Source organism: Protomyctophum parallelum (genome assembly GCF_964188405.1).
Source record: "Protomyctophum parallelum genome assembly, chromosome: 10".
Lineage (NCBI taxonomy): Eukaryota > Metazoa > Chordata > Actinopteri > Myctophiformes > Myctophidae > Protomyctophum > Protomyctophum parallelum.
In genome coordinates, this window is record NC_139704.1 from 24,264,988 (window position 1) to 24,289,849 (window position 24,862).

The following is a 24,862-nucleotide window of genomic DNA, read 5'->3' on the forward strand; positions in this document are numbered from 1 at the left end:
GTGACCACCCTTAAACAGAAACTTGATGTTTTCCCGGGACCCAAACTAGTGAAAATGGCAGATCTACAAGCGTACAATGCGTCGCTTCGTGCCGTGTTGTGAGCTTGTAGATATTTTCTATTTTCACTACTTAATTATTATTCTTTTGTATTTATGAAATTTCTTAGATTTGTTTGTTAGTTTTAACATTTGTAAAATTATATATATTTTTTATTTCAAAATGTTTTGTTGCTGAAAAAGAAATGGGATTTTTACTCCAGTCATGACCCCTTACAGTTTGGTCTGTGACCCACAAATGGGTCCCGAGTGACCCAGTGTTTTTTGGGAACCAGTGTCATAGGGCATCCATCATGTTTTCCCTCCACAGACGTTGCTCCGCTCATGCAGCTTGCGGCCAGGTTGGCCTGGCCTGCAGGCCTGGACAAACAAACCTCTCTCTCCCCCTAAGCAGAACCAAAGAGTGGTGTTTAACATGCCCATGAAGATCTGGAGCTGATCCCGCCATCTGAACATCTCCGTCAACACCAACATGCGTGTCTTTAACTCCAGAGTGAAACAGGTGTTGATGCTGTATGGGGCCGAGACTTCAGGAGGACAAGAACTCTCAACACACAGACAGGCTGCAATCATCTATCAAGACCTGCCTCCTACACATCTGGAGAATCATACACATCTGGTCACTGGAGAGACAAAGTAAACAATATTATATGTAGACCTGTGTAAAACAAACAAGCCAGCATCCCACTGACTTACAAATCCGAAAGGGAACGTGGAGTTGGATTGGCCACACTCAGAAAACCTGCTACAAACATCACTCGGCAAGCCCTGAAATGAAATCCCCCAAGGAAAAAGGAAACAAGGTCGCCCCAGGAACAGCTGAAGAAGAAGTGTTGAGGCAGGCTCAACTGCGACCCCCCCACCCCCACCCCCCCGGTAGCAGGGATTTGAGTTAAAAACATTCCCAGTAAAAGAATTTAAGTCAAAGATTTGCGCCACATTTTTACGATTGTACAAAGCCATGGGAACCTACAACAGATGTTACAAAAAGATCCCAAACCTTTTTCCAACAGCAGATCAGTTTTCATGTTTAGACGTTGGTTCAGCAGGGTGCTCTTCTCCAGATCCACTTACAAAGCAGAGCCGATCGATGCGATGCCAGATTTGTGGGTTCAAATCCTACAGTCTGTTCAAATGCCAAACTCCTTGTGGGAGAGTGTCCTTATAACCACTGATGACTGATATTTGAAAAGAAAGAAAGAAATTACGTATAAGCAAAAATAATAGTCAAATACTAATGATCAATAAAACCAAACCCAAATTACATTTTGATCAATCAAAAATGAATCTTTTATTTAGCCACTTAAGCCCTGTAGAAAAGGCAGATCTACAAGCTCATAATGCATGACATAATAATAATGTACGGATGCCAGGTTTAAAGTGGTGTGTAATTAATAAAATTCAAACTTTTTTTAGCGGACTCAGGCCCATATAGAGAAACATACGTGGAATAAAATAAAAAGGAAATAAAATCATAAAATAAAAGTGAAATAATATACATAGCTTATCTCATAGGCAGAACACGGGCATTTCAGCCTTATAGTCTCGTGGACAGCTAAATCTATAATTAGTGTTTATCAGCCAATGAGCATTTGCCAAACAACACGAGGGTAGTGGAGGAGTGAAGGAGCACGATAAGACCAAGCATATGCTCACTACTGGGAAAACGAGCACAGAACGAAGCATGCCAGCCATCTATAAATAGCCAATGAGAGGCCGGCGCAGAGATGCACTGATGATAGGGGTCAGTGGAAGCAGAGCTAAGGTGAATCTCTAATGCAGGGGCGGACAACATTTTCAGGCACATGATCACTTCAGCTGTTTTCCAGTGCTGGTGTGACATTGACAGTGATAAAGCTCAGTCCACTCCCCCCCCCCCTTCTTTGGCGCTGATCCAAACAGCGAAAACAGTAGCCTACATTCATTTAGAAGGAAACGGCTCCGTACTCACTTCTGCATCGCTCCATTATTTGCTGTTAATAAAGTGGAGCAATATACAGAAGGGAGTTGCAAACCCTTTTGTTTCTTAAAGACTGTGAACAACCGCGCTTTTACGTCCTATATTAGACAGACTGCTAATTAGATTGCAAGTATGCCTTGCCGAGCCATGAGGCCCAGAGGGGCTGGAGCCTATCTCCTGTTTCCTTAGCTTGAGGCAGCATGATGTACAAGTACACCCCCTATACATGACGCTATTATGTCACACTCACAACCCTTGATGCTGAGTGAGACATTGGGTCGTCTTTTTCAGAGTCTTTGGTATGACCCGGCCGGGGATCAAACCCCGACCTCCCAGTCCCAGGGCGGACACTCTAACCACAAGGCCACTAAGCTGGTAATTAGATTGCAAGTATTGTCAATAGTTTGACCAATTTCAAATTGGCGTCCAAATTTTGGGACATGGTTAAAAGTGAAAAGAGCACACACACACACACACACACACACACACACACACACACACACACACACACACACACACACACACACACATTCTGCCATTGCAATACATCATGCTAAACTTGTGTAGCAGGCTAGCAGCAGTGCCCCTTTAAGGGTAGTGCATAAAAGGGGTGACCAGGTTTGAGGCCTCATGTTTGGCCAGAAGCCTGATTTGAGTGTTTGTTGGGGACCATGCATGGAGGCATGAGGTGTACAGCCTATAGTACTTGCTAAGAAAACCTCAAACAAATGTTGATGCTTTGATAATTCATTATATGGGGATATTTAATTTGTGAAATTTTATATTCTTATAGTTGTGAGGGGGAGCTGGGACACTGCCAGAGTCAGTAAAGGGTAGGGGAATGGGTTTTAATAGGGTTTTTGATTTTGGGGGACAATGTTAGTCAACTGTTAGCCTAATGTACTGTATCCTCTGTACTTCCAGAGCTTCCAGGTCCTTTCCTGGGTTAACCCAAGGTATATTAAATGGAGGTAAAGTAACCAACATCATTTTCGCTATCACGCAATTCCAGACGGCAGATTCGTCACACCATGGGAGCCAAACTGCACCCGGAAGTTCGGCAGAATGCACTGGAGTCAATGAGAGCTTAGTTAGTGAGAGCTCAGTGACCAGCTCATGAACACTATTTCCTGAATTATCTTTTGTAAAGCAATCGCTCCTGGCAAATAACAGAAGACATGTAACACATTATTGTCTCCTGTGTTGCGTTTCGATGTGTACACTGTGTAATTTTATAGAGGTATCTAAAGAGCAAAAAGTACGTTTCTGAACGTGTCAAGTGTTGCGAGACTGTCCACTGTTTCCTGTCTGGCAGCCAAATCTCGCGATACAACCGTATTTAGTCTAAACGATACCTGCTGCTGTTTAAATCCTCAAATAAAATGATGTACTGTGCACTCTGTGCACATCGAAAAGCAAGTGATTAGAAAACAACCTGCATGTGATATGTCTTTTTTTATATGCCTGAACCGATTATATGACACAGGTCAATGGTGGACACAGGAACTCAATGGTTCATAAATAATGTTTGTTATGAACTGATCCAGCTTGATTTGGCTCCCATGAAAGTGTCATGGCGCAGCACTGTCACGTGGCCATGTCACTTCATTTTTGTATAATGTAATGAATTTGTATTATTAATAATAATACATTTTATTTATATAGCACCTTTCATGACGTAAAAATGCAGCGAAAGTGCTTTACAGAACGAATAAAGAAAAACAAAAAGATAAAACATTTAAAATCCAAGAAAAAAATCAATAATGGCTTGAATTAGCCTACCCCTTTCAATCTGCAAAGCGTTCGTTTCATAAAAATCCGATGTACACATGTTATGAGCTACTTTCTGCTAAGAAATTCTGTGCCGTAATAGTGTTGGAGTTTGGAAGGACATAAACGGGTCGAGCTGCTGCCTCCTACATTTGGTGCAAATTCGATGGTGGTATGCAGGGCCGTTCAGTGACTTCAATGAGCTCTTCCAAACTCCCAACACTATAAGAAAAATATTCACCTGCACAGAATCAGAAGCACATTTAAAACAACGGAGTTGAAACAAAGTGCTGTACACAAACGATAGTAAAATACCAAGGGAAAAAACAACAATACATAAAACAAGGCAACATTCATTCAAGTTTTGTTTATTCTTGGAATTACACTGAGTAATTAAACTCATTTTCAGTGTCGTCGAGTAATACAATATCAGAAAAAAAATCACATCAAAAGATGAGGACAAAATTTTAAATGTGAATTACATAGGTTTACCAATAAAAAGCTAAGACACATTTCAAAACGATCTAAAACTTGTTACATCATTATTGTGGGGGGTTTTAAAACGACTCAAGGGTACCAATGTGGTCAATTTGAATGTTGTTTGCAGGTCATTCCATGTATTAGGGCCACAGAAGCTAAAAGCAGATCTACAAGTTCAGAGAACAGAAAGACATAGTGCAGTGGAAACGGCAACTCTTAATCAGCATGTTCGGACACACAGCCCTGCTACACTTCAGCATCAGCATTTCTGTTTTTCATGTTGAAGTTATATTATTTTGTTTGTATGATTTTTACCTTTGTAAGTGTGTGTGTGTGTGTGTGTGTGTGTGTGTGTGTGTGTGTGTGTGTGTGTGTGTGTGTGTGTGTGTGTAATGTGTTGGATGTGGATGTCTGTCTAAGTTTCAAGCCTAAGGCAGTCATGTCTCATGTCAACAGTAAGCCCTATCTATCTCCCTGTGTGATTCCGAGCAGAAGTATAAAGCTGTTATCTCTGGAAGTGAGCAATTACAGTATCCCTTCCTCCCTTCCACCTCCTCTCTGCTTCTTGTTCAAACACTGTCCTTTTTTGTGGGGCATTTCGTTTAAATGCTTCATTTTCAGATCAGGTCAGTGCAGAGAAATGGGAAACCATGGGGCACAGAGAGACCAGAGAGATGTGATCAGTGTTGTTTTTGGCAGCAAATTTCTATTTTAGCTTAGTCATAGTCTTTGGAATGAAACTTCATTTAGTTTGTCACATTTTAGTCACCTGGAATGTTTTAGTGTTAGTCTAGTTTTAGTCGACTAAATGTCTACTAAATCTACAGTTGATTTAGTCAACTAAAGTGTATTTTGGCGGGCCTTAATGGCTGATTTACACTTAGCCGATCTACAACTCACAGTTGTGCGCTTGTAGATCTGCTATTTTCAGCATGCAACAAAGTGCAAAATGACTTAGGCTACTGCCTACTTATAGGCTCAACACTGCAAAGCAGAAATACTCCAGTATTAAAAATGTATAGTACAAAAGTATTGGCGTCAACATATATTTAAAGTACAGAGATTAAAGTTAAAAATGTATTGAAATCTTTTGAAAATAGCTGATCTACAAGCTCTCAATGCGTCGCATCGCGACAAATTGCAAGCTTGCAGATACATCATGTGTATTTTTTGTCATAATAAAGTAAAAGTAAAACAATATCTGAACTGTATACTTATATAGTACTATACTTACTTAAATTGCATGTAGTCATATAGATATGAGATGCCGTAGTCATAGAAATTACTCTGTTATGCCTTCTTATGTACTGTACATATTGTTGGTGGGGGGGGTCTGTGGTCCGTGTGAGGAATAATGATTGAAATATGCTAATCGCCCAGAGCGGTGGAGAAGCACTGCTTTCGACCAGACTCGAGCAGTTCATATGTTCATATCAAGGCCCATTATATATTCACCGTTTGGACCACCATTTGGTGAGATTTAGCCACAGAACTTAGAATATTTTGTTGTTATTTGATAAGCTTTTGTCCACAATTCCCATGCTCTATTGTGTTAGATAGGACAGGCAAAGGTTGATCAAAATAACAATTCTTCTACATTCTCTAATTGTGTAGACTTCTTGTAAATTTAGTAATGCAGATGTTGAACAATAATTTAACTCTTGAGAACGTACAATTAAACCAAGCGTCCATTTGGTTTAATTTGATACTCAAGAGTTAAAGATCTATGAGGGTCCATTTGGTTACCAACTCTCCATCATTTTGCTAGGCGGCGTTGGCTCAGGGGTAGAGTGGCTGATGGTAACTGCAAGGTTGCCAGTTCGATCCCAGAGTTAGTGACGAAGTGTCCATGAGCAAGACACTGAACACCTTATTGCTCCTGATGTGCTGGTTGGTGCCTTGCATGGTTTCCGCCGCCATCGGTCTATGAATGGGTGAATGTAATGCACAATCTATGTAAAGCGCCTTGGATAAAGGCGCTATATAAATGTACCATTTTAGCTGGGGACCACCTGGAACCCCCTCAGGGACCACTGGTGGTCCCCGGACCACCGGTTGAAAACCACTGGACTAGAGGAGTGACTGTGGCTCCCTCCTCCAGACATGTTCCGATGCATCCTGTTGCTAGGAATCCCCAAAAGCTGCTCCGGGAATGAGCAGAGCAGAGCAGAGGCAGGCGGTATAACAGGGAGCCCATTCACGGCCGGAATTCTTTTCCCCCTATGGAGCAACAACGCCCCAGTGCAGGGAAAGTGGTTCAAAGTTCACAGCTGTTGGGGCAAAATGACTCGCCCGTCCCCCCGCAAGACGAGTTTCATTTTTCTTTTCTTTTTTTTTTAGGGATGCTGCATATCACCATGGCAACGTTTAAATGAGAATGTCTCCTGCAGTGGTGGAAAGTAACTAAGTACTTTAATCACTACTGTACTTAAGTACACCTCAAACAGTTACTTTTTCCAATACTTTTTACATCACTACATCGATCTCAGAGGCAGCAGTTCCACTGGGGGAAACTTCCCCACACATGCAGACACATGTGGAGGTGTGCGTTTCCCCACTTAAAACCTCAAAAAGAACCATTCATGCTATCCAACAAAAGCATGAATCACACAGACTTGTGATTAACCAAGGACCAGAGAATGAACGCCATCTGTGTGTGTGTGTGTGTGTGTGTGTGTGTGTGTGTGTGTGTGTGTGTGTGTGTGTGTGTGTGTGTGTGTGTGTGTGTGTGTGTGTGTGTGTGTGTGTGTGTGTGTGTGTGTGTGTGTGTGTGTGTGTGTGTGTGTGTGTGTGTGTGTGTGTGTGTGTGTTATCAGTTAATATATTGATTCTGTTGTCATGTTGTCAAACATCTTGATAACTAAACCGTCTTCTTGCTTCAGTAATCTAAACCAAGTAGCCACATTTTCGTCTTTAGCCAGGCTATATGAAACAGGGTTACGTGATATCATCAGTATTTTAAAAGTCCTATATTGTTGTTTCCTTCCCAGATAGTCAGAAATCAGGATGTATAGAGCGTCGCCCCCTTTCATGACGACAGGCCCAGGAAATAATTCCCCATTCTATTTCTCATAGACCTTTCAAAAAGTATTTATTTAAAGACGTTTACGCCGCGGACACAGCCAACTCGGATTGTGACAAATCATGACAACAAACACAATATTTTTAGTTTTTTCTAAATTATTATTATTATTTTTTTTAATTTGTTGTCATGAATTGTCACGATCCGAGTTGGCTTTGTTCGAGGCTCAACAGTGCGCAACAGTGACACTTGGTTGTGAAAACCAACCAAACGCTATTAACGTGCTCGGACAGACCCAGCAAGCCACCCACCCACAGACACACAAAGCTCCTTAATGAAGTGGTTGCATCACTTAAAAACAACTTAAAAAAACTACTGCTTAAAAAGGGACTGCGACGCAGTACTGCTGTGCGTGAGCGCGTACTACATCATTAAAATAGTGTTCACGCAGTGAAGTAATCCCACACCAAACAGCTCACAGTGGATACATTATTTTTTAACAGAACAGGTACTAATTAACACTAGAACAAAACTTGCTGGGGAGCTAGTGCCACAACAACAAACGGAAGCATAACATTCATTCACATTCACTACATAAGCAAATAGAAGCGTGCACACGCACGCGCACATGCACGCACGCATGCGCACACGCACTGCAAAAAGAAATAGCTTCTATTGTCATCACCATTATGTTACTGTCAAATATTATAATGCTTTATCAAAATGTCTTTTCATTTCTATTATTTACTCATTCATCCACACATTTTTCCTTCATTTTCTACTTTTATTTGTCTCCAGTATCACTGCTGCTGCCACAAATCATCAATGATTCAAGTACTCTTCCTGTGAGAGGCCCCCCGTAGAGGTCCAGGTTTCTCATGTGGTCCTCCCATCATGTGCAATAAGTGTAGTTCGCAGCATTCTTGAATAGATGCCATCCATACAGGGTCTTTTCCTGCTGTAAGTCTGTGAGCGTGTCTCGGCCGCGTACAGCACTACTGAATGATTCTACTGTAGCTGCAAAGCAGAGCCATTCAGAACGTGTATATATACATTGTTGATAGTGGCCTATTAGTGGGAATGAAAACATAGGCGCACCACAGGAAGTGGAGGGCTGAGCTCGGGCGGGTCAAACGGGCCAACATCCTGTTATACACATTCTATTGGGGCCTGTCCTCAAGAGGCAAATCCAAAGAAACAAACAGCAGAGGGCACTGTTTATCCTTTTTTTTGCTGATGGGTTCCCAGATTGCATACATGGAAACTGGAGTTAATAGGCTTTATGCACACAGAAAAACTATTCCTACTTCTGGTCTGCTTCCCTACTTCCTTCACAAGTGTTACCGATGATACTAATTAAGGCTCTGTTGCATTTAGTGTGCAGTGTTCTCAAACCTTTACTCTTACTGGTCCATTTGGTTCCATTTGTACACTCTCCGAGGCCCTACAGTCAGCCAACACGCACAATAGCAGCACCCTGATTCTGTTGGACCAGAATGGAACAGAGCCTTCATTGGTATCATCGGTAACACCTGTGAAGGAAGTAGGGAAGGGGCCCAAGTTCTTTCCAAAATGGCATGTGTAGGCCTACATGGAGCTCATTAGGTTAGGCGTGCCAGATGGCAGCTTGTCCATGCCCTAATACCTGTCTGGTCTCACTGACCCTCACCATTTAGCCTTGAATGGAAACTATGGATCACTATACACACCCAATGACAAATTCAATCACACTAAAGTAGTCCAGTCTCCGCTGTCTTCCTGCCACACACCAAACACATTTCCTTTATGCCCCCAAGGACTGTCTAAAGAGGATGAGACGCGAAGACCGTATGGGCGACGCCATGTTGCTCCATGGTGCTCGATCCATGGAAGGAAAGAAACATGCGCAGTTGAGAGCAGGAAGTTGTACATGCCCAAATTTGTGCATGTACAACTTCCTGCTCTCAACTGCGCATGTTTATTTCCTTCCATGGATCGAGCACCATGGAGCAACATGGCGTCAACCCTCTCTCACTCTGATTCAGCTTCTTAAACAGACGGTACGGAATGATGAAGAAATCATTTATACTGAGTACCGACCAGTATTTCTTTATGTAGTGAACGGCAATAAAGTAAAATAAACATGTGTGGATTAACATAGTGTACAGTACCTACACACACACACTGATGTACAAACAGAGATGGAGCTCAAGCCAAGTACTGTATGCTTAACTAATAAAGTAAACTATCAAAACAAAGATATATGGTGGCTATGCAGTAAGACATATTATGATGTACGCATACAGCATGAAGATGACTAGACGCATTGTTATTATATAGTTTAATACTTTTCCCCCTGGGGTCAGATGCATAGATTGGCAGACTTTACAGTAAGTCCTGGCATCCTCTTTCCCTTCGGTCAAAACACACCCAGAGAAAATGCTATGATTATCAGGGTACATGAAAATGTCTATGTATCTAAAAGCAAGGCAAGTTTACTTGAATAGTACATTTCAAGCACAAGGCAATTCAGTGTGCTTTACATAAAACATTCGGCAAAGGAAAACCCATTATAAGAGAACATTTTAATGAATTATGGGAAAACGAAGGAGAAAATGAGAAAAAGTTAGTAGGACAGAACAAAACAACTGACTGATATTGACAACAATAACGACAAAAGTAGAAATAAAACAAACAAATAAGAGTAATATTATAGAAGAATAACAAACGTTTAGCTGTGATTTATTTTATTTTAAGAACTGAGTTGTAGCACAGATGCAGTGTTTTGGTTTGTTCCAGAAATGTAGGGCATACATAAAAATAGCTGAACACTGCTTCTGCACGTTTAGTTCTGATTCTAGGGACATGAAGCAGGCTCTATAGAGGTTATGCGCATGCATAAAGTAAATGGCAGATCGAGTGGCAAAGTGAGTGACAAAGGGAATTTAATGTATTCCATCCAATCAAATTAAATTGGACTTTTCTGTTTGGATGTATGGGCTGTCAAGGCCAGAAAGTAGTATGCTTTCCTGCATAACTTCCTGGTATGATGATGATGTCACGCACATACCCTCTATCGGGGATTGAAGGACATTCTGTGTCTGCCACAGACACAATGGATGGACATTTGTTTTTTGTTTTCTTCGAGCAAGGAGCTGATTCACGGAGTATCTTTTTAAATTGAGTCATACACACTGTACCAGTGGTGGAAAGTAACTAAGTACATTTACCTAAGTACTGTAAATTTTGAGGTATTTCCAATACTTTTACTTCTACTCCACTCCACTACTACTCGGATCCAAATATTGTACTTTTACTCCACTACATTTGAAAACTTTAGTTACTTTGTAGATTTGGATTATTATACCGGTAACAACTAAACTTATATACATTTTGGCCATTTGAAAATAACAGATCTACAAGCTCACAATCCGTCGTGAAGCGACACATTGTGAGCTTGTAGATAAGAAATGTGAGTACTTTTCCCACCACTACAACACTACAGCCATGTGCGTGTGCACAGGGGTGTTGAATGGCCCCGCTGTGTGCCCTGCGAGGGGGAGGGGAGGGAGGGAGGGGTGCCACAGGGGAAACAGGAAACCAACCCCTCCCTTATCTGTCCTCCTCCCTGCATGGCCCCCTGCCCTCGCCTCTCTAAAACATCCTTTATGCCAGTGCTTCCCAAACCTTTCCGTTAAGAGACCCAAAAGAGAGATTAGACGTTTGCCCGGGACCCAAACTATAGTGAAAATAATTCCTAGGCTCCTAGCCTCTGCCTCAGCCCATTGATTGCCATAGCAACCCCACACCTGCCATTTGATTACTTTCTTATTGATTGATTGATATGTTTATTGACAATGTTTACATGTACAGAAAAATGCACATAGTTATACATCACCATCAAAAGGATTAATGCAAGAAAGCCAACGGCTTATTTCCATTGCAGTCCGTTATTAAAAACACAACAATGAATGTGTATAGTGTATGAGTGAGCGTGTCCATGTGAGTGTTTTAGGGATTTGTTATATAATAAATTAATAATGATTATGTTATTATTATTGTGTGTGTTTTACGTGTGAGTGCGAATGTGTGCATGTGCCTATATATGTATGTGTAGGCTTACACAAGAAACAATGGGTACATAACACACATCAGGGGGGTATGCAATAGTAAAAGGATACAGCATTCAATGCACAATAATTTCAAGTAATAGTAGAGATAAAAGAAAAAGAAACATACATTTACAAATTAGATGGACTGTGACACCTGAAACAGAAGATAGGTTAGGATGTATCCTGCTTAGCAATGCACTGAGGTTTAGCTTCAGTGCATTAAGTTTAAGTTAGGTCCAGCTGTTAGTCAGCCATAACCAGTCCACTTTTCACAGTCAGTTGCACTCTTCAGACACAGGCATACGGACAGATCGATCTCCATATAATGGGCACAAAGGGACACAGACAGACAGTTACAACGGGTGCTATGACAACGGGTATTAAACTTGGTTCCCAACTTGGCATCGTTCTTAAGTAGGCCGGTGGCTGACGGGCACAGGTCTAGTATGTTTAAATGTATAGGAAAAGAAAAATGGGATTTTTACTCTATAATCGTGACCCATAAAAATTGGTCTGTGACCCACAAATGGCCCCCGATCCAGTGTTTGGGAACCAGTGCCACCCTGACTCCCTGCAGTGGGAGGTTTCCAGTCCACTGGTGTTTTGTCGTTTTTGGAAAGATCAACAAAACCAAGCTACGTTTCATGAATGGCACGGGCGGTTATCTATACGTTGTGTACTACTGTGCGTTTATTTGTTTTGCTGCTGTGTGACTTAATGGCCTGCACATGGGTGTCATGAAAAAAAGAAGAAAAAAAGAAGAAAGAAAAAACTGTCCCCAATGTTTAGAGTATCCATCTGTTTCAAGTCTCTGTCTCTCTCTCTCTCTCTCTCTCTCTCTTTTGCCATCTCACACACTCTCTCCATCTCTCTCCCTATCTCTCCTTTCTCTCCCTCTCTCGCACACACACACGCACGCACGCACGCACGCACGCACGCACGCACGCACTACATCTTCGTCATGCCTCTCCATCCATCTCCCCCACCTTGTTTCTCTCATACTCTCTCCACCCCCTATTTCTCTCTCTCCATTCCCCCTTGCTCTCTTGCTCTCTTTCTACCCCCCCCCCCCCCTCTCTCCTGACTGGCTGCAGGCAGGGTAAGGTAAATAACTGCTGTGGTTGGGTTGGGGTGGAACACAGCGTGGCCTCATGCCCCTCTGAAGCTGCTCAAAGGGGCCTTGTGTGTGTGTGTGTGTGTGTGTGTGTGTGTGTGTGTGTGTGTGTGTGTGTGTGTGTGTGTGAGAGACAGTGACTGTGTGTGACTGTGTGTGTGTGACTATGTGTGTGAGAGAGAGAGACCCCTCCTCCCAAGGTGGTTCCACTCTGCCATGCCCCGTGGCGGAAAGGAACTGAGTACCTTTATACTCAAATACTGTGTACTGCAGCTGTACTGTACTGTACTACCTCAAATGCAACTTTGAGGTACTTTTACTTCACTTGACTATTAAGATTTTTTACTAAACTGCAATTATTTGAAAACTTCAGTTGCAAGTTACTTTGTAGATTTAGATTACTACTAGAAAACATACGGTATATTAACCAATTAGCCCTGTTACTTGTAACAGAGTGTTAGGAGTGTTGAATATATACATTTCATAATTATATAGTTATATTATATTATATATAATTATATTGATTATCATCATTTAAAAATGTTAGAGAATAAACTGACATGTACAAAGGATAGGCATTAAAGCTTTGAGCTTCGGCCTATGCCTTTTCGATCAACCTAAAAGAAATGTTGGATGTAATATGAAATGTAATGATTTATGTTACACTGTTGACTATATGATAGAAATAAACTAAACTAAACTAAAACTAAACTACATCAAGGTATCACTACTTTTAGTAGTGATACCATTACTGCCCACAAATCAGGGACGTGCACTCATAGATGTCAAAGGGGGCATCAGCCCCTGCCCTTTTTACCCGTCTGTAAAACAACTGCCCTCTCCAGACCATGAATGCAGCATTTACTATGGTGAAAGAAGAAATGCAAATGCCATCCTCCCCTTTCCATGGCATACTGGAAAGCAGCATTCAGGAGAATTGCTTTTTTTCTGAAGTCTCCTGAACTTGAACGCAGCATTTTGCGTTGAACTAATTTGTTTAGAAATCTAAAGAGTGCAGGGTTGAGCCCCGAAAATAGCTGAACTACAAGCTCTCAACACGTCGCAGTGCGAAATCTGCTATTTTCGCTATTTTTGTCCAAAAGTGACCTCTTATGGGATTTCAGCCCCTGCCTCTCCAACACTCTCTGCTTATAGACCCAGCTCTGTGGCATTACTACACACTAATGGGCCGGTGTATACGACCGAGGCAGGATGGTGTCATAGCCTTATGTCATCATTGCTCTTGTCTATTCTTTTCTCTTTTTCATACCTTTCTTCCCCTTTCTTAAATCTTTATTACCAAAGTGGCTATTGCTATTTTCATTTTTATTAATTTTTATACCTGTATGGTGAAATGAGAAGGTGTCAAAGTTCCAGGTGGGAGGGTGTTTTGTTTTGTCTGCATTAATTCAACTCATTTACCTAACTTTGTCGATATACTAGCAAAACCGTCTTTTTTTTGTTTGTTTTATGTCTGTATGTAATTGTATGTACAAAAAAAGAAAAGAGAAGCATGTGTACTTTTCTTTTTTTTTTTTATGAAAAACACGATGGTGTCATAGCTTCATTCGATGTGACGGTTAATGTTTTCCTTTTAATGATGATACGTAATTAAAGTTAATTTATACTGAACATAAAAACAAACAAACAGGAGAAGCACTTCAGTGTAAAAAGTAACAAGAATTAAGTGTGGGCAGTGCACCTGAGAAGTGTTTTGGTTTCCATCTTGTGGTCAGAATGTGCAATTGCAGTTAATTATTACAACCAACAATACTACACCTGTGACCTGTAAGTGGAGGATAAATGAAAAGTGGAGTGACCGGGCAGCTGAATATTGTGGGCACTTGGTAAATCACCAAAACGGAGAATGTGTGTATGTATGTAGGCTACATGATGCAATGTTGATGAACGTGAAGACAGCGATTTGTGATAAAGTTGTATGCTGCATGAAAACAACCTGGAAAATAACTATAGGGCCTAGGCCAAAGGCTGGACCACTAGCAGGCTAGGCTACAAACAGCGCCAACATTAAGACGACTTCCTGTCTAATAAACTCATATTTGACGGCTACTATGTCCCGACTCCTTACGCAAGCCAATTAGGCGCCATTATTTTATTATGAAAAAACGGGACTGAAATGGAATGTGGTGACTTTTCTCCAGCGTGTTAAAGACGTATAAAGAAGCAGACATTCATCTGACTGTACTGTAAACACACCGAACAACCTTCTGCAAAAACAATGCAACTGTGGAACTTTATCCTGGAATTCAGGTGGAAATAAGCCATGGTGACGCGAGGTTATCCTGGAATGGGGGGCGACTTGGATGAAGACGGCTGTTCAGATGATGCCATAAACCCCTTATGGACCCCGGAGAGAAGAAACCAGCAAAAGTCAGTAGGCTACATTTTAACTGTCAAGTCAGGTGTGTGTGTGTGTGTGTGTGTGTGTGTGTGTGTGTGTTTAGCATGCATTCCCTATCTCTAATGCAGTCGTTCTCAAACAATTTGATGTGAATTGTGAACACCCCCAAATTCATGTAGGCTATAGGCCTATAGCATTTGAATGACCCTTTGTGTTATTAAAATGTCCCCAAAATATGTATTTTGCCGGCAGACGCCCATTTGAAAATATTTTGTGGTCGTGGCCCCCATAGGAGAAGATCATTTGTGTGTTATTTGTATCTAAATTACCGGTATTACATGTGTTTTACCCATAGACTGTAAAAAATATGGACAAAGCGTTCGCCGGGTCTAACATGGACGTAAAATGAAGCCTGTTATTCCTGCACTGTAAGTCGCCATCTTTCTAGATCCGTTTGGTACCAGCTGGCCATTGGCTGGCTCCGTTTTGGACCAGCTGGCCATTGGCTGCCCAGACAACGAGGCGGGACTTCCCCCCTTCTTCTCCGTTGGTTTTTATTTTGACTCGAGTGGGAGGGGAATCCCGATCATAGACTGTAACGGTAGCCACGCCCCTCAGAACATACGCGATGTTTTTTTTTCTTTATGGTCATTTTTTTAATTAATGGGACCATCATTTTCCAAAAAGAATATTATGACATTAGAAATGAGACTTTAAACTAGTGACTGGAAGAAGAAAGTATTCATGACCATGTTTATTAAGGTAATACAGTCTAGGTGAAGTTGGGCCAAAATACATGGGCCTCTATGGAGCTATGGGGCTTTTTGGGTCCAGTCCAGCGCCACAACAGGCCATTATTATGAACTACCGATTTCAAATGAGGCTTCACGAAATATCTGGCTGACTGCCCCCCTGGTTTTACCCTGACCCACCCATGGCCAATAGGCCTATAGTTCATTGACATGAAGGTATACTTGAGAACCTTGTGGTTACTATGGTATGTAGCCCTCCAAGCAGAACCCAATGCTACTGAAGTTTCGGACATTTGTTCGACCCAGTGCATCAAAATAAAAAAGAGAGCACTTAAGTTCTACAACCACCTAAAAGAAAGTGACCTAGATGCACTCCATAACAAGGCACTCACACACAGTGAAACTCTAGAGAGATGCCCCCTCAGCCAGCTGGCCCTGGAACTCCGGGCACAAACACAAACAGAGCCACGAGATAGAAAACCCATTGGACTAAACCAAATTATAAAACAGCAAAAGGAAAACTATCTGACACACTGGAAAGTGGCAACACAAAAGCAGAGTAAACTAGAATGCTATCTGGCCCTAAACAGAGAATACACAGTGGCAGAATACCTGAGCACTGTGACCGACCCAAAACAAAGAAAAATCTTAACTAGGTACAGACTCAGTGAGCACAGTCTCGCGATCGAGAAAGGCCGTCATAGGCAGACCTGTATCCCGAGAGAAGACAGACTATGCACCCACTGCACACTAAATGAAGTGGAAACCAAGCTACACTTCCTAACCATCTGTCCATTGTACCAAGACATCAGAGACACATACTTCCCACAGATTACAACCACACACGGAGATTTTGAAAACATGACCAATGACAAAAAACTCCCATATCTGCTGGGCGAAGTACAACAATGTGCAAACACAGCAGCAAGATTTGTGAGTTGCTGTGATAGGAGAAGGATATCAAATGGAACACAACCACCGTAAAGACTAATCATTGTGTATATGCCTGCACTATACCTGCATCGAGTGATCTTGAACATAGAAGTTGATCTATTGAAGAATCTGACAAAGTACATAATTTTTGTTTTTGTTTTGATTGTATTGCTGTATTGTTGTACTGTTCTTTCTGCTTTGGCAATGTAAACGTATGTTTTCTCATGCCAATAAAGCCCTTTGAATTGAATTGAATTGCATTGGGTCCTGTTGCATCACTACCATGCCACCTGGTACGCGCCATTCATAAAACATAAACAACATGTTTAGCGCCTGTCTGCGCTCTTTGACGACATTTTTTCGTGTGAGCGTTTCTGAATATGTGAAGTATAAGTACCCATACATGCCGCTGCGAATATCTCCTGTGGCGCGGAAGCCGTTAAGTATTTTTAATCTTTGTTTGACCAATTTGGTCGCTTTGATTCTTCTCTTCCTTCCTTGTTTATTGACACCTCATTGTACCGCCTATCTGGCTAGCTAGTGGCGCTATAGCTATGACAGAGCAGATCAGAGGCAGGGACGTAGCCGCACAAGCCAACCACACACCGGGAGGCGGTACAATAAACGGTAAACAAACAAGAAGAAATAAAGCGACCAAATCGGTCAAACAAAGATTAAAAATACTTAACGGCTTCCGCGCCACAGGAGATATTCGCAGCGGGATGTATAGGTACTTAAAGTTCCCGAATTCAGAATAACTCAAGCAAAAAAAGCCCGTCACACGCCGCAGATAGGATCTTAGAGAGCATGTTTACTTCCGCGTTCCGGAATTCCCATACGAAAATATAGTCATGACCAGGGACCCAACATAAAACTCATCAAAATTTCAGAAAAGCTTTATGTAGGGTCCCGAAAGGGGCTATATGGTATGGTGCTATATAGCCCCTCTCGGAACCCTCCATAAAGCTTTTCTGAAATTTGGATGTCGCTTTGTGTAGGGTCCCTGTCCATATCTATATTTTCGCATGGGGATTTTGGAACGCGGACATAAATATGCTCGCTAAGTTCGCTAACATCGTATCTGCAGTGTTTGACGGCCTTTTTTAGTTTGAGTTATTTTGAATTTGTGAACTATAAGTACCTATACATACCGCTGCGAATATCTCCTGTGGCGCGGAAGCCGTTAAGTATTTTTAATCTTTGTTTGACCGATTTGGTCGCTTTATTTCTTCTTGTTTGTTTACCGTTTATTGTACCGCCTCCCGGTGTGCGGTTAGCTTGTGCGGCTATGCCCCTGCCTCTGATCTGCTCTGTCATAGCTATTGCGCCACTAGCTAGCCAGATAGGCGGTACAATGAGGTGTCAATAAACAAGGAAGGAAGAGAAGAATCAAAGCGACCAAATCGGTCAAACAAAGATTAAAAATACTTAACGGCTTCCGCGCCATAGGAGATATTCGCAGCGGCATGTATAGGTAATTATAGTTCACAGTTTCAGAAGCCCTCAAAGGAAAAAAAGTCGTCAAAGAGCGCAGACAGGTGTTATCCACGGTGTTTGTTTTATTTATGTCCGCGTACCAGGTGGCAGGGTACTGCTGGAACAGGACCCCATGGTCTGGGTCGTCAAAAATGTCACCATTGGGTTCTGCTTGGAGGGCTAGGTGCTATACTGGTTCTGGGTGGCTTGTCAATGTTCCTCTCTCTCAAGATATATCTACTTTTGATGAACTCCTTCATGAATCATGGTTACTTGCTATTTTCTGACACGTACATGCTGTTCAAGCTGGAGTTTTTTTTAGATCTCACATGATATGAATCATATCATCATATGTCAGATTATCAAGTAATGCATTATCATTATAGTATAGTATAGTATAGTATAGTATAGTATAGTATAGTATAGTATAGTATAGTATAGTAAGCAAATTATTGATTCATGCATTACTTGATAATTAATATACTTATGGATGGATGGCGATTAACCGGTTAGTTGATAAGCGGAGTTTGAATCTGAGAGTATTAATTTCTCTCAATAATGTCTATAAAAATCTACTTTTTGATGATATACAGAAAGAATACAAAAGGAATATTATATTCCTTAATACATTATGTATTTGACCTTTTGAGATACAGGGCCAGGCAATGGCATCTTTTATGAGGAATAGCCTAATATTAAATGAAAAGTGCACTTGTCCTGTCTGTCACATCAGTATCACATGCAAAAGAGAGACGTTTCTGTGGCTATAGTACCATGGGGGGGGGACTTTTTTTAAGTTTTCTACCTATGATAGAACTGTAGAACTTTCAATTCGTTAACTTGTTAACTGTTAAGTTTACGTTTTCTTTCTGTGATTAATGATTATACATTTTCGATTAAATTTTAACATCCATATGATACTGTATTGATTATAGCAATGAGCACTGCAGTGTGCTGCGTGCATGCATGCGTGCGTGCGTGTAGAAGCCCAGTTGCCAGTCTATTCCAAAATCTGTCCTTGTTTACATCGTTTGTTATAGCTCTTGCAAGAACAGACCGTACATTTGTATGCCAATCGTTTTAGGGTTGATATTAATCTTCATGAGCTTCATCTTCAGTTTCCTCGTTAGTCGTTTGGAATATACGTTTTTATTTTTTTTACCAGAAACAATCAACATTTCAGTTTACACATGCAGGTCATAAATGTGCCAGAGTTAGCTAGAAAGAAGCTCATTTTAATCAGTAGTCCCTGAGCAGGTCGTTTAAATCTGTGGTCTATAATTACTATCAATTCAAAACAAGTACAAAAGACCAAACCGTTACAGTATAATGTAAGGAAAAAAATGGATTTGCTGTGTGTCACTGAGGGAGAGAAAGACCAGTGCAGAGCTGAGACAGAAGATGCGAGTGGAGGCCATAGTGGATGTGGCGATGAGAGGCAGACTGCGGTGACGCGTAGTAAGGAAGGAATAGAAGGATTGGGTGAAGAAAGTAATGTCGATTAACCCCACTGGCCGAAGTAAAAAAAAAGACCTGGCAGAGGACAGTACATGTTGGCTGACCTGAAAGGACTCGGCATCGACCGTGGACTGGCGTTCCCGGTGGAAGAAAGCCATAGCGAGAATCCCGTCCAACCCACTGGTGGTGCCTGGAAAGCGGACTTCAAACTGATGATGAGATAATTATCCACCATTGCAACTGTGTGGTTCGCTTTAAGTGATTTCTTAAACTTTGAATTTAAATAAACAAAATGAAATAAACTGTTCACTTTGAACTATATGGCGGTGATGATTGAGGTATATACGCGTCTTAACTGTTGTTAGACTCATTTAACGTCGACCTGCATTGAAGTGGTGCATTTAGTGCTTTTATCCAAAGGGCTTTACATGGTCTGTGCAACACACACACACACCGATGGCGGAGGAAACCATGCAAGGCACCGCCAACCTCGTGAACAATTAGGGGGTTCAGCGTCTTGCTCAAAGACACTTCGACATTAACTCTGGGGTATAGCCCGGGTTCAAACCAGGAACCTTGCGGACGTTTCCCATCCGGCCGCTCTACCGGCCTACTCTACCCCTGAGCCACTGTCGCCCCCATTGAACACGAGCTCTTATGTTTTGTCAGAGAGACATACATAGTTGATGATCGAGGTGTTATCTGAGGCAACATCAGTGATGTCATCAGATCCTGCTCTCTGTTACCTCCTCTGTCTGTGTTTTGGTATTAAAGAAAATATGTGACTATAAATAATGAATGCCCAACTCTATGGTGTTCCTGGCTGCCCCGCTCGGCTCAGTTGGCTCAACTTGGCCGTATTTATCCTGTCTAGCTGTAATATTTCATCAGGACAGAATGATGCTATGCTACTGATAACATGAGTAAGAGAACAGTTGCTGGCTGGATGAACTCTGTTTCAACTTTCTGCTGTCATGGCTAGACACAGGTGAACAGCAGGGGTGTTAAAAGTACATTTCCTCAAGTACTGTACTTAAAGTAGGCCTACAATTTCAATATAAAGTACAATTTACTTGAGTGAAGTATACTTTCTACTTCTACTCCACGACATCTCAGAGGCGAATGTTGTACTTCTTTACACCACTAATTGACTAAAGTTGCATTATTTTCTTGTTGATGATTTTGTTTCACCTTATACAGCACTTTGGTCAATTCCTTGCTGTTAGTTACTTTGCGTGTTGTGATTATTAATAATTTAATCAAATCATGAAAAAAATGGCAGCAGTCTGCAAGGATGTTAAGAGAGTGGCTTAACATCCTTGGTTTGTTGTGGTGGCTTCAAACTATCAAATCCACATCTGTCAAGGCAAATATCCTTTTTTATTCTCCAAAGAATCTAAGGAGCTTCAAACTGCTCCATTAACCCTGAGACATGAACTGGTCTCTTGTGCTTTTAATATTTGTCTCTACACATACCGTATATATATGTAGGGATTCTAGTTTAAAGTTGAAATTCTTCTTTTGTCCCTCACTTTTTGTTTCCATAGAAAAGCATTCAAACACTAGATGGCAGCATTGAGTCACGGGTGACATCAGTCTAATCCACTGCTCCCACTAGTTCCTCTCAGAGAGAGGCTGTTTTCCTCTTGGGAACTGCCAGTGAATGACAGAGTGGATTGACAGCCTAAATACACAGAATCACATCCTAAACACTTTACCCATTCGCTTCTCAATTTTTTTTAATTTCAAGGAGCCCCAGTTTGATATGGCATTAAGGCCACAGACCGCCATAACTCAGAGAGTGTATAAATGGAACCAGAAGTCCCATTTGTACACTAGTTACAGACTTGTAAGGGTCCACTTGGTTCACCACCATCCATCGTTTAGCTGGGGACCAGTGTTGTTGGATTTTAGTTTTAGTCCTAGTCTCATCAATAGTTTTCATTTAGTTTCAGTCACATTTTAGTCACCTGGAATGCTTTAGTGTTAGTCTAAATTTAGTATTTTGGCGGGCCTTGATGCCGTCGTAATGACTGTTTTTACACTTGCTGAAAATAGCCGATCTACAAGCTCACAGTCACGACGCGTTGTGAGCTTGTATATCGGCTATTTTCAACATGCAACCAAGTGTAAAATGACTTATACTGGATCTCTTGTCTAACATCTAACTGACGAACATTTTTCGTCATAGTTTTAGTCGACGAAAAAAACACTGCTGGGGACCCCCCTGTGGGCCGCCTTCCAAGGACCTCAGGACCCCACATAGCTTTGTGTGTCTTTGTGAACTCCTATTTTGTTGTTATTATAATACATTCTGTTCATATTTTTGCCGCATAAGGCCTTTTATGAAAGTTGTTTTGAGTTGTTAACAAACCGTATACCGTACTTCACTAAAAAACTTACCATCAAGTTTCTTTCAAAATAAACTTGTGCTTTACTTACTTTACTTTGGACAGAGCAAATTTGAGTATAGAAAAAGATGGGCTTTCTTAAATTAGATTTTCTTTAACTTAAATATCTGAAGGACATTAGTTAGTACCTTGTGTCCTATAGTCTTCCATAAGCCATTCAGCTTGTCTGGTTTGGCATTTTGGTTTGCCACAAGTTATATATTTTCCATCAGATGGGGGGGGGGGGTGGTGTGTGTGTGTGTGTGTGTGTGTGTGTGTGTGTGTGTGTGTGTGTGTGTGTGTGATATTGTGCTGTAGTGTACATACACTACAGTATGCGTGGACGCATGTCTATAATATAGTACAGTTTGTGGCATAGACCTGGGAAAGGCTGCTGTTGTATGTATGTGCCTGACAACTTCTGCATTTCAGTAAACATATTGTTAGATGCAGAAAAGGTATTTCAGAAATATGTTAGTAAACAAAGTTTACGGTGTAAATCAAGGCAATTCAAATGAAAATGAAATACTAAAGGGGAATAAAAAATGTTTTCTGAACAATAAATCCTAATTCAAGACATAATTGAACGCACCATATGTTGCTTTGGAATGGATTTGGGCTATCTATTATATTATAAAGTCAAAAACACTGAACTTCATTTACTGAAAGTAGTAACAATGTATTGCGACAACATGGTGAAATTCGTAAATGTTTCGCCTATGAACATGCCGCAAAATTGCGATGTTAGGGTTAAGTCTCATGTATATCTTTATTAGATGTGTATATATATATATATATAATATGCACATTATGCAGTGTGTAAATATATTTCCTTACTTGTACTGCAGTAGAATAAGCAACAATGTGGATTCTGGGTACATAATGTGGATATTGTACTGCAGGCAAACATTTCCATTTTCACACAGACAATGGGGATGGGGAGGTGTGTGTGTGGGGGGGGTGGGGGCGGAGGTGCAGGGGTGACTGTCGAAGCAAAAAAAGGCAAAAAAAAAGAAGAGAAGGAAATTATAATTCCAACATTCTCATCAGAGTTACCAAACACTGTTTGAATGATTTACTACCAGATTAATTACCCTTTACCCAACTTTAGACAATAATGAGCCGTCTAACGGAACAGTTCTGTAATTATTCTATTAATGTTCGATTTGCAGTTCAGCCAGAGTGACTTCATATTTTGATTATTTTCTTTATTATATTTTCTTAGTGAATGTGTAGCATTGCATCCACAATAGAAAGGCGGGGAATCATTAGACATTTTTCAATTAAATTACCTGTGCAGCAAAGATGGAATCAGTGCATTATTTGGTTTCTCAACACCAAAGAGAGAATTCGTTAAAATCTTTAAATACTTTACACATCTGCTCCAAAGCATTACAAAAGGTGCATTTAGAGAGTGAAATCATGCACAGTAGAGTTTAATTAATTGAAACTTTTTCATAATACTAAGTCTCCCTAACAATCATACAGTGCGGCAGGTTTTAAGTGGAGGTAAGATTTTCAAGTAATCATTTTTCTGTCTCTCAACTCGTACATTTGGTTTTGGAGCCTTTGTAATTCTCTGCCTTTTTGTGTAGGTTTAAAAAATGCCTGATACTGTTACTCATCCAGTTAAGGCTGACACGCATTGATTAAATATACATTTAATTTGTGTTAATTCACTAATAGTAAATTGTCTAGAGTCGTGGCGCTATAGTTTAATTCCACATGCAAGCGTGGATTTTCTTTTTTAGGGAGGAAAAAGGGGAAAGGGGTTATAGTGAATTGTGGGGGAACTTGGAACTTGAGCTGGAGCGAGCTGGCTTCTTGTTTTGGAGGGCGAGGCTGATCTGATCCGGATCCGGGCCACCTGTGTGGGGGGCGAGCCTGCCCTCCCGTCTGCCTCCTGTCCCAGACCAGTCCCCAGGAAGTGGACAACAGGCTGCCCCACTGCTACTCACCCCCTCCCCTTCCCTCACGTGAGATGACAGGGCCAGACGGGATACACAGACCCTCCGGCCGTACCACTACTTTAACATTTTGGCCCCATTTCCCCCCTAGACAAGCAATACTGAAGAAGGGGAACAATTGGATAAATAGAAGGAAAAGAAAGATCATCGTTAATTGTTATATTGGCAGTACAACATAATCAATTCATTTATAACCTCTGGTGAGTCGTGCCTTGAGTATACCTGAGTACGGCTGAAGTGAATTAATCACTTTAGATGTTAGACATTTAAATCGCATAAAGTTTTTATGGGATACAAAGAAACAATCAATACTGTAAGTAAGTAGGGAGACGTAGGACCGGGCAATATATGGAATATGGATGTTATATATTTATTAATATTGTAATATGAGTGTAGATATCAAATATTGTTTTCAAAAAATAGTAAATAGCCGATCTGAAGCCAGAAAAATATATAAATATTGAGGTTTTTGGTAAAACACATATAGGCATATTTGATTTCATCCCTATACCCAGCTCTAATATGAACACAACACAACTGACCCATAGGTTCATATTGGTACGGTGGGTCTACTGAACTCTACTCTGTGTGTCTGTGTTCAGCAGTGGATAGGATAACCTGCCCATGGCATCCATCTTGTGTGCCCCCCCCCATGCATTACCATTGATCTGAGGGGGAAATAAAGAACACACGTGTTTATTATATACAGCCCAGGAAAACACCCCCCTCACAGTGATGGAGTGAACAGGCCAAATATGTGAAATATTTCCCCTCCCGACATATTCAGTCTTCCTGTCAATAGCAGAGCCTTTACCCCACAACCCGGATCGATATGGACTTATGTTTTTATGATAACATGTAACGATGTTGCCCCCCCTCCTTTCCTCTTTACACCCCGAAAATTGCAACTCTAATTGAATCCTGCCACGCGTTTAAAAATGAAGCAGCATATGTGCTGATATATATATATTTTTAGACAAAAAAATTAATATATATATATATATATATTTTATTTTGCGTCTTTATTAAA

The 24,862-nt window shown here is 41.1% G+C and overlaps 1 protein-coding gene across 1 annotated transcript in view; it reads right to left on the bottom strand.

The window, feature by feature from the left end:
* Nucleotides 1-24,862, bottom strand: part of cdhr1a (cadherin-related family member 1a) — a gene marked incomplete at both ends in the record, with an annotated part of 77,918 nt that overhangs the window by 51,357 nt on the left and 1,699 nt on the right. The gene's annotated exons all lie outside the window — the stretch shown is intronic.